Below are 9,966 nucleotides of genomic sequence, written 5' to 3'. Positions count from 1 at the left end.
AAAGAAGTTTCTGTCCTCCATGAACCTGTCCTTTCATGAGGACAAGACTTTAAAATGAAAATGAGTAAAAGAACATTTAAAGGCAGTGCCCTGTATCCATATGGAAGGCAATAGGTGAGTACCTGCCTAGCTGCCTTCTCCCATGAAGTATCTTAGATACCTGCATTCAGCACCAACATCCATAAAGGCCTGGAATTAACTCACTGTCCACAATGGGCCATTCCCTTTTCTTGCTCATGCTGCCCCCTCAGCATGGCATGGCCCTCCTCCCATCAGAGTTCTCCCTACAGAGCCAGCTCCTTAAAGCCCACCTGCTTCGTGACATTGCCAGATGCCTTGTTAGAATGAACAACTCCTCTGACCAGACTCTCACTGTGGGCCAAGTAGATCTGGAATCAGGAGTTACTTACTACAGCTAAACGGGCAGAGAAAAGGAAATCAGAGGCAGCACTCCCCAGAGATCATCATTCTTTGTAAATTTTCATTACACAAGTGACATATATTTTTATGATAAAAAAGAGAGTTAACAAAATGTTTAAGTACTCATAAACACAAATGAAAATTATTGCATTACCACACCCCAGAAACAAGAAGTAACATTTGGTAAACCTTTTTTTGGATGTCATTCTACCTGTGTCTAGATAAAAAGAAGTTCAGGTGTAGGTGCAGATACAGATAATGCATCTACCAAGAAAAACATAAAATAATATTGCACTGTGCTGTTTCTGTTTTGTTAACTGTTTGTTTCACCTGACACTGGATACTGAGCATCTTTCCATGCCCAGAATTACCCTTCTAACGTCAGGCAGGTCAGAGTCAGCCTGATGTCCACGAGGTTTCCTCCATGGATTAGATATAGAAAAGAAGCCACCAAAGATAAAGACCAGAGACTCCCTCCAGAGCTGCCACCTGTGAAAGGCCAATCCTGCAGCACCTCACTCTGGCTGCCTCCCGACTCAGCGCCTGTGCACAAACTCAGCTCCCTAAATGTGGGGCTGGGAGCGTCAATACCCAGACCCATTCCTCCCTATTGCTCATTCTAGCCTCAGGAAAACTTGAACCAAGCAAGCATAGGGCAGTCTAAAGTTAAAGGAATCTGGTAGGGCACAGTGGCTCATGCCTGGTAATGCCAGCACTTTGAAAGGCCAAGTCAGACAGATCACTTGAGGTCAGGAGTTCGAGACCCACCTGACCAATGTGGTGAAATCCCATTTCTACTAAAAAAAAAAAAAAAAAAAAAAAAAATACAAAAATTAAGCTGGGCATGATGGCACATTCCTGTAATCCCAGCTAGTCCAAGAGGTGGAGGTTGTAGTGAGCCAAGATCACACCACTGCACTCCAGCCTGGGCCAAAAAAAAAGAAAACTAAAGGAATCTGTGCCTCAGTTCTTGAGACTGCTTAGAGTTGCTGCCTGGTATGGGCAGTGCATTTCCACAAATCAGCAGTGAATTGAGAACTAGTTTTAAGAAAAACTGCCCAACATCTTCATCACCATGTTTATTAAGTTCAGAGTATTCTACGGTAAGAATGTTTATCCAATTCCTATAATCGTATTTAGGATATATATTATTATAATTAAAAAGTGGACTGCTACGAACATGTTTGCCAGATATTTATGCATTGTTATAAATGCACAATTTATTCTTGCTCTGTCGCCAGGCTGGAGTGCAGTGGCACAATCTCAGCTCACTGCAACCTCCTCCTCCTGGGTTCAAGTGATTCTTCTGCCTCAGTCTCCAGAGTAGCTGGGACCACAGGCACATGCCACCACACCCGGTTAATTTTTGTATTTTTAGTAGAGATGGTGTTTCCCCATGTTGGCCAGGATGGTCTTGATCTCCTGACCTTGTGATTCCCCCGCCTCTGCCTCCCAAAGTTCTAGGATTACAAGTGTAATCCACCACACCCGGCTAATTTATCCTTTTCTTAAAGGTAAATTTCTAGAGGTAGAATTGCTAGGTCAAAGAAGATGCAGATTTTTTTAATAGAGAGCTTTTAAAATAGTCAAGTTGGCCAGGGTTCTATCAATTTTACATTTGTGTATTAAAATGCGCAAAGCATCTGGCTTAGGAGATACCACAATCATGAAGGTGGTTTTCCCAGGTGAGGCTTATCCATCGCACTCTGGATGTGCTGAGTCCTGCAATTATCCCAAATGTGGGAAACGCAACTGTATAATTTGTGGTAGTGAGGGACTGTGTGTGTGCTCTCCCCTGATGTTTATTAAAAAGAAAAAAATTTTTGATTAAAAGTAAATAAAATAAAATGCACAAAGGAACAGCCCATACCTCACCCACACAAGGACAAAATAAAAGGCAGAGAGGGACAACCTTGTCATCTGGATTTCCAGTTCTTTGACTGCTGCTGAGAACACATATTTTAGAAAATAGTTATGGGTTATTTTTATCTTTTTTTTTTTTTGAATAGTGAGTTCTTGACCTTTGTCCCTGGACTCCTTGATGTCCCATCATTGTTACACCTTAGGATAATACAAAGGATACTGATTTTCTCTACTATGGAGGATTTGCAAGGGCAAGGAGCAAAGTTTCCCAGTTCCCATGGGACCTACCCCCACTCCAGCTCATACTCCTTGCCTGTTAACCAAATTTGACTGCGGAAGCACGGAAGCATGGGTGTGATGGAAAAAAAACCAGCTTTTCCTTTATATATCTCGCTCTAGAATTTGAAGCTACTCAACCTAAAGACAAGTCTACTCAAATGGCAAACCCTACCAGCCATCTCTTGGCTCCCTCCCCTCCCCTCCCCTCCCCTCCCCTCCCCTCCCCTCCCCTCCCCTCCCCTCCTCACCCTCCAGAGCTCAGCCTCAGCTCCTGCCAGATCATGGCATCGTTACTCCTCCTGACCTAACATTCCCAGAGAGTAGAAGACTTAGTCGGAAAATATATATGTTCCCCATGTGTGTCTGCCTCTGTGAGAGACAGTCAGTCCAGCAGCCCCTCACTGAGTGTTTGAGCATGCAGGGCCTTGAACCCAGTGCTATTAGAGATGTGGAGAGTTTAAAAAAAAGACATGGCAAGTTGCAATGGCTCACACCTGTAATCCCAACACTTTGGGAGGCTGAGGTGGGTGGATTGCTTGAAGTCAGGAGTTCAAGACCAGCCTGGCCAACACGTAAAATGCTGTCTCTACTAAAAATTCAAAAAATTAGCTGGGCATGGTGGTGGGTGCCTGTAATCCCAGCTACTTGGGAGGCTGAGGCATGAGAATGGCTTGAACTCAGGAGGTGGAGGTTGCAGTGAGCCAAGATCAAGCCACTGCACTCCAGTCTGGGAGACAAAGCAAGACTCCATCTCAAAAAAAAAAGAAAGAAAGAAAGGCATGATCTTTACCTTCCAGAAATTAACAATCAGGTATGTGACTTATACTCAGATAATAGATAATAATGACAAATGGGTACATTTTGAAAATCCTATAACAGAAGTAAAGACACTGTGCTGTGGGAGGCTAACTTCCAGTCTGCAAAGCTGGAGACTTCATGGAGGAAGTAAAATTTAAGCCTGAAAGAAATGGAGGAAAGACAGTCCAGGAAGAAGAAGCAGTCCAAGTAAAGGCAAAAAGGTGGGGTCGTTCATTCAAGAACCGCTGAGTTCCATTTAGCTGAGAGTAGTCTATCTGCACTGGACTGAAGTTTGTGTCCCCCTAAAACTTCTATGTTGAAATGCTAACCCCAGAGCATTGAAGATGGAGCCTCTGGGAGATGATTAGGTCATGGAGGTGGAGCCCTTATGAATGAGATTAGTGTTCCTAGAAGTGTAAACCAAAAATAAAATTCTAAGCCCCCCATTTGACTGATGAAGCCCACTCTCAGCCAAGGGCATTCCAAAGTAAACCTGAAAAACTAGTTCAGGCCATGATGGGATGGGGAGGTCAGACGTGCTTCATTAGACTCTCCTCTTTTTGGAATTCAGGCACAAATGGTCAGCACTGACATTAAAAGAGATCTTAAGTCTGACAAAACATACTCTTTGCAGCAATAAGGTAACAAATTCCAACCTGATTCTAGTATAGCATCATGCGACAGAGAGCAGGCCCTGAGAGAAATCAAAGTATTTTACCCTAAAATCTATTTATTTGAAATATTTTGAAATGGTCATGCAAGGCTACCTCTTGTGGGGAAAATTACACTCTAGAGAATCCCCTTCCCTTTCCAGGTCTTTTCCCTGATCTAGAAAAGAATCAATTCTCTCAACCAGTTGCCAATCAGAAAATCTTTGAAACTACCTGTGACTTGGAAGCACCCCCCGACCTCACTTTGAGTTGTCCTGCCTTTCCACACTGAATCAGCGTGCACCTTACATGCATTGATTGACATCTGCCTGTAACTTCTGTCCCCCTGAAATGCATAAAATTAAGCTGTGACCCAACTACCTTGGGCACATGTTCTCAGGACCTCATCAAGCTGTGTCACAAGTCATGTCCTCACATTTGGCTCAAAGTAAATCTCTTCAAATATTTTACACAGTTTGACTCTTTTCATTGACATAAGAAGAGGCCAGAAGCCAGGTATGGCGTCACACACCTGCAGTCCCAGCTACTCGGGAGGCTAAGACAGGGGATTGCTTGAGTCCAAGAGTTTGAGTTCAGCTTGGGCAATAGAGAAAGACCCTGTCTCTGAAAAAGAAAAAAAAGAAGAAGAAGGCAGAGAGCTTGTCAGCTCTGCTTTTGCCATCTGAGGACACAGCAAGAAGACGGCTGTCTGTAAACCAGAAACCCTCACCAAGAACCCAACCCCGCCCCTGAAACCGTGGTCTCAGACTTCCAGCCCCCAAAACTGTGAGAAATAAATATTTGTTGTTTAAGCCACTCAGTTTATAGCATGTTGTGATAGCAAGCTCTGTCTAAGGTGGAAGAATAGAAGATGAGGTCAGGCAGGAAGGCAGAGGCCAAACTTTGGAGGCCTGAATGCTGGGCCAAGAAACAGGGAGTTTTATTGACAACATTTGAGCAAGGAAGACACAGTCGTAAGTGATCAGATATAATCGTCAACTACTATTTTCATTTGGAGATTAGACATCTAACCAAGAAAGACCAGAAAAGACGTAAATTGCCTATTGAGCCTTAACAAAGTAACATAACTATTGCCATTGATGTGGACGGATTCCTGCTCATCTGTGGATCATGCAACATAACAATGGATATGCACATTGTCCCACACGTGCCATTTTGATGTGAGGATGTTGTTTGCTTACAACTCAGAAAACTTCATGGGTGCTCAATCTTCATAGTCTGTTTGTGTGGGTCTTTCTCTCTGACCTGGAGTTCAGGATTTCCAGACAAAGGAAGGGCAAGTGTACCTTCTGTGTCCAGATCCTTAAATGCATCTGAGCAGCCTTTGACCCACCTGTCCCCATGCCTTTATTTCAACCCCACAGGTGGGTCAAATGAGAACCCCTCTCTTGTCTCGCCTCTCTCTCTCCCCCAGTCTCCTCCTTCCAGCCCAGAAATGGTCTTTATTGCCTTCTTGTGTGGTGAGATATTGCCCTATATGACATCCTACCTAATTTCCTCTCCTATTGTTAACATGAATAAACTCAAAACTCTAATTCTCCAGCTTGATTTATGTAGAACCTTACTTCTCCCAAAGAAGCTAGCTCTGCACATAAAAAATCTTGCAAATGAAAATCCTGACTATTATCACTGAAATGCACCTGAGAGCCTATCTGGGAAATCAGGAACTGAAGTTGCTCTCTAGTCTTCAGCTAGATTTTGCAAAGCCCACTGTGTAGTAAATAATTTAATGTTGCCCAAAGAGAGGTCTGGCCTTTGCTGTTTGCCCCTGGGAGGTCACCGCTAAGTCCTTGGAATGTTCTGCCTGATAACTGTTTTTGTTTACTAAGGGTCTTTGGACTACACCAGGAAGTCCAACAGTGTGATTTATAGTGAAAATTTGAGTCGTATGGTATCAGTTCAACCTCTAGAAGAGCTGAAACCTAAGGTCAGCCATATGGAAAGTCGACCATGAAACCTCATTATAAACTCTTAGCCTGCCACAGTGGCTCATGCTTGTAATCCTAATACTTCGAGAGGCTAAGGTGGAAGTATCACTTGAGGCCAGGAGGTCGAGACCAGCCTGTGCCGCATAGCAAGACCCTGTCTTTACAAAATAAATTTCAAAACTAGCCAAGTATGGTGACACATGACTGTATTCCCAGCTACTTGGAAGGCTGAGGCTGGAGGATTGCTTGATCCCAGGAGTTTGAGGTAACAGGGAGCTCTGATTGGGCCACTGCACCCCAGCCTGGGTGACAGTGCAAGACTCTACTTCTAAAATAAAATAAAAGAACCCTCTACAACCAGGCTCAGGTGAGCTTCTTGGTTGGCGGTACTCCATATAGATTATCAAACATCTTTGCTAGAAGAGTAACACTATCCACGACACAGGGAGAAGATGGATAAAAGCTCCACGATTGGAATTTTCTGGACCCTGCCCCACCTGTCTCTTCCCTTGGCTGATTTTCTTTTGTTTTGAGAAGGAGTTTCGCTCTTGTTAACCAGGCTGGAGTGCAATGGCGAGATCTCCGCTCACCGTAACCTCTGCCTCCTGGATTCAGGCAATTCTCCTGCCTCAGCCTCCCAAGTAGCTGGGATTACAGGCACGCGCCACATGCCCAGCTAATTTTTTGTATATTTAGTGGAGACAAGGTTTCACTATGTTGACCAGGATGGTCTCGATCTCTTGACCTCGTGATCCACCCGCCTCGGCCTCCCAAAGTGCTGGGATTACAGGCGTGAGCCACCGCGCCCGGCCCCCTTGGCTGATTTTCATCTGTATCCTTTCCCTGTACTAAACTGTAACCATGAGTATAACAACTTTCAGTGAGCTTTGTTAATCCTTCTAGAAAATTCTAGCAAATGACCAAATCTGGGGATGGTCTTGGGAACCCCCTGAGCTTACATTTGGTATCAGAAATGAGGGTGGTCTTCAGGGCTATTTGTGTAACTCCTCATCCCCTGATAGAAGCTGCCACAGCCTCAGTGGGAAAAGAGGACCACAGGACAACAAAAATTACCTGCACTGAGAATTATACCGGATAACAGTTCCTAATACACCCATATAAAAAGAAAACTAACAGTGCACACTAGGTGAATGCTACTAGTGAGATGCAGGCTCTGAGTAGTACCAAATTCAGAAGACAGAACAATGACTGTGAGTGGACGTGATCAGGGAAGGCTTCCTGGAGGTGGTGGGACTTGAGCTAGGATTTTGAGGATGTAGGGAAATTAAACAGGCAGAGTGAAGAAGAGCATTCCGAGTAGGAAGGAATAATCCTATCAGCTTGCTAAACTGGCATATGCAGAAGTCTAGAGAGGAAAGGCTACAGCAGAAAATTAAGGTATTATTGGCCTCAAAAGCTTCCTGATGTTATTTATCTCCATGGGCTTCTTCATTAGCCAATCACTGTGAAAATGTTTTCAAAATAGCAAGAATCCCCTTGCTAATTTGGATCACAGAGACAAGGATTCTATTCCTGATTCTTTTATCTTTCCCACAGCTCATGCTAAACATAACGCTCTGAAAGAGTAAATTGGCCATGAGAAAGATGGGATCGGTGAAGACCCGTGGCCTTTGTACTCACAAGAAAGCCTTGGGAGTCAACGAGGCTGCTGCACTGCCCAACATCAGCCATGCCAGAGGATGCAAGTGCACTGCCCATCTCCAGCAGGTGCCAGTCACAGAGGATGAAAGCAGACAGTGCCCCCTAGAGGTGTGTCATGGGGCTGCCCTGTGGGTAAAAGCTTTAAGGCTGCAAGCCTGATGTAAAATCACTGACTCTGATAATAGAAATTACAGAGCATGGGTTTCTATACTGAAGGCCATAACATAATTAAGGCTAAGGAAACCAGGTGTGGTGGCACATGCCTGTACTCCCAGCTACTTGGAGGCTGAAGTGGGAGGATCGCTTGAGCCCAGGAGTTCAAGGCTGCGGTGAGCTGTGATCATGCCACTGCGCTCCAGCCTGGACGACAGAGCAAGACACTATCTCAAAAATAAATAAAAAAACAAACAAGAACGCTAAGGAATCCCCCTACACACACACACACACACACACACACACACACACACCGTGAAATACTTCCAAGTATTCTTACCCCCCCCATCCAGATATCTAGACTGTTTTCCATCTGTTCTCTCCAAAACACTAAAGCACACACAGGGAACAGAATATTTCCCTTCTATTTCTATTCTTTCTATTCCTATTCTATTTTCTGTTCTTTTTCAATCTAATTATATCTATTTCTATTTTATTGTTTTGTATTCAAAACAATATAGGAAATAGAATTTCCCTTTTCAACAGGACAGAACGTTTTTAGGGAGATCATGAACCCCCTTAGAATTTGATTTTTAAAAGTCCTGAACTCTTACCCTAACAACACACATGCACACACACACACACACACACACACACACGCTCTCGTGCATGCGTGCAAGAAAGAGAGAGAGAGTTTTGTGCAAAACTCCAGATATCTCCAAAACCCCCTGCCTCACAAGACCAGAATGTGATCTGACATCCAGCGGGAAGTCCCTTCCTTATGATGCTCATTACTTGACCTTTGTCAAGAGTTTCTGAATTTTGGCTACATCATAGTGTCAGTGTGGTCATTTACTGTTAAAAGAAACTTGTTGTGGGCTATGTAACATGTAAAGGGTGATTCGTTAACATATGAAAAAATCCACAATCCAGAGGTGGCGACTCAGCCCCTCAAATACTGATTATTACTTAAATCCACACCACAGGTTTGTAAAACAGCTTGAAGGGTGTTACAAATAATTGACATTGGCAAAATGAGTGATGTTCGAGGAATAAGGTTGCCATAAAAATTATCCAAGCCCCTTGAAAACATTAATGCTAAATAAGCCAGATACAAAGAGACAAATATTATACGATTCAACTTATATGAGTTAGTTGGAATAGTCAAATTCACAGAGATGAAAAGTAGAATGGTGGTTTCCTAGGGCTGGGAGAAAGGGGAATTATTTTCTAATGGATGCAGAGTTTCAGTTTGGGACAATAAAAAGCTTATGGAGATGCATGGTGGAGCTGGTTGCATGACATTGTGAATGTACTTAATGTCACAGAACTATATACTTCAGAATGGTTCAAATGGTAACTCTTATGTATGTTTTATCACATTGAAAAAAATGTTTGCAGACCCTCCCATGCCTACATGAATGAAGTAGAAGAAACAGGCAAGCCCAGGACCTAATATCTTAGGAGAAAACATTAGAGAAAGTGTCTGTCCCCACAATTTAGGGACTCCAACCAATATCTCATGTTAACATTTTAATCCAAAGTAGCTGCAGGCCAGGCCTCCTAGTGGCTGAGGCTTGTAATCCCAGCACTTTGGGAGGTCAAGGCAGGCAGATCACAAGGTCAGGAGTTTGAGATCAGCATGGCCAACACAGTGAAACCCCATTTCTACTAAAAGTACAAAAATTAGCTGGACATGGTGGCAGCTGTCTGTAGTCCCAGCTACTCGGGAGGCTGAGGCAGGAGAATCCCTTGGACCCGGGAGGCGGGGGTTGCAGTGAGCAAAGATCACACCACTGCACTCCAGCCTCAGCGACAGAGCAAGACTCAGTCTCAAAAAAAAAAAAAAGTGGCTGCAATGATTTACAGTGGCCAGGACAGCCAATCTTAGGCTCTAGGCTTGACTTGATTTCAAAGTCATCAGAAATCATAGCATCCTCTTCTAAGTAACCCTTTCATGAAGTCAGTGAGCTTAAGGAGCACAATGTGTGACTGTTTTCATGCTTGTATATCGGAAGAATTCTGTCAAAAATTTGCTTTCACTTTAACATCCCATCGCTGGCCAGATTGCAGAGAACGTTTCCCACCTAATCACCAGAGGCTGCTACTCCTCTAACCAAGGAACCTGACAATTGCTGAACAGGCCAGATTCACCTTAAGCTACTCCCCAAGTTCAGAAGAAACTCAGGGCC

The 9,966-nt window shown here is 43.8% G+C and overlaps 1 non-coding gene across 1 annotated transcript; it reads left to right on the top strand.

Moving 5' to 3' along the window:
• The first annotated feature begins 2,055 nt into the window (after positions 1-2,055).
• Positions 2,056-2,218, top strand: LOC118147108 (U1 spliceosomal RNA). The gene has a single exon (XR_004733271.2). It is a non-coding gene; the product is annotated as a U1 spliceosomal RNA (small nuclear RNA).
• Positions 2,219-9,966: the final 7,748 nt, after the last annotated feature.

Source organism: Callithrix jacchus, chromosome 13, assembly GCF_049354715.1.
Source record: "Callithrix jacchus isolate 240 chromosome 13, calJac240_pri, whole genome shotgun sequence".
NCBI lineage: Eukaryota > Metazoa > Chordata > Mammalia > Primates > Cebidae > Callithrix > Callithrix jacchus.
This window is presented reverse-complemented; position numbering and strand designations above follow the sequence as displayed.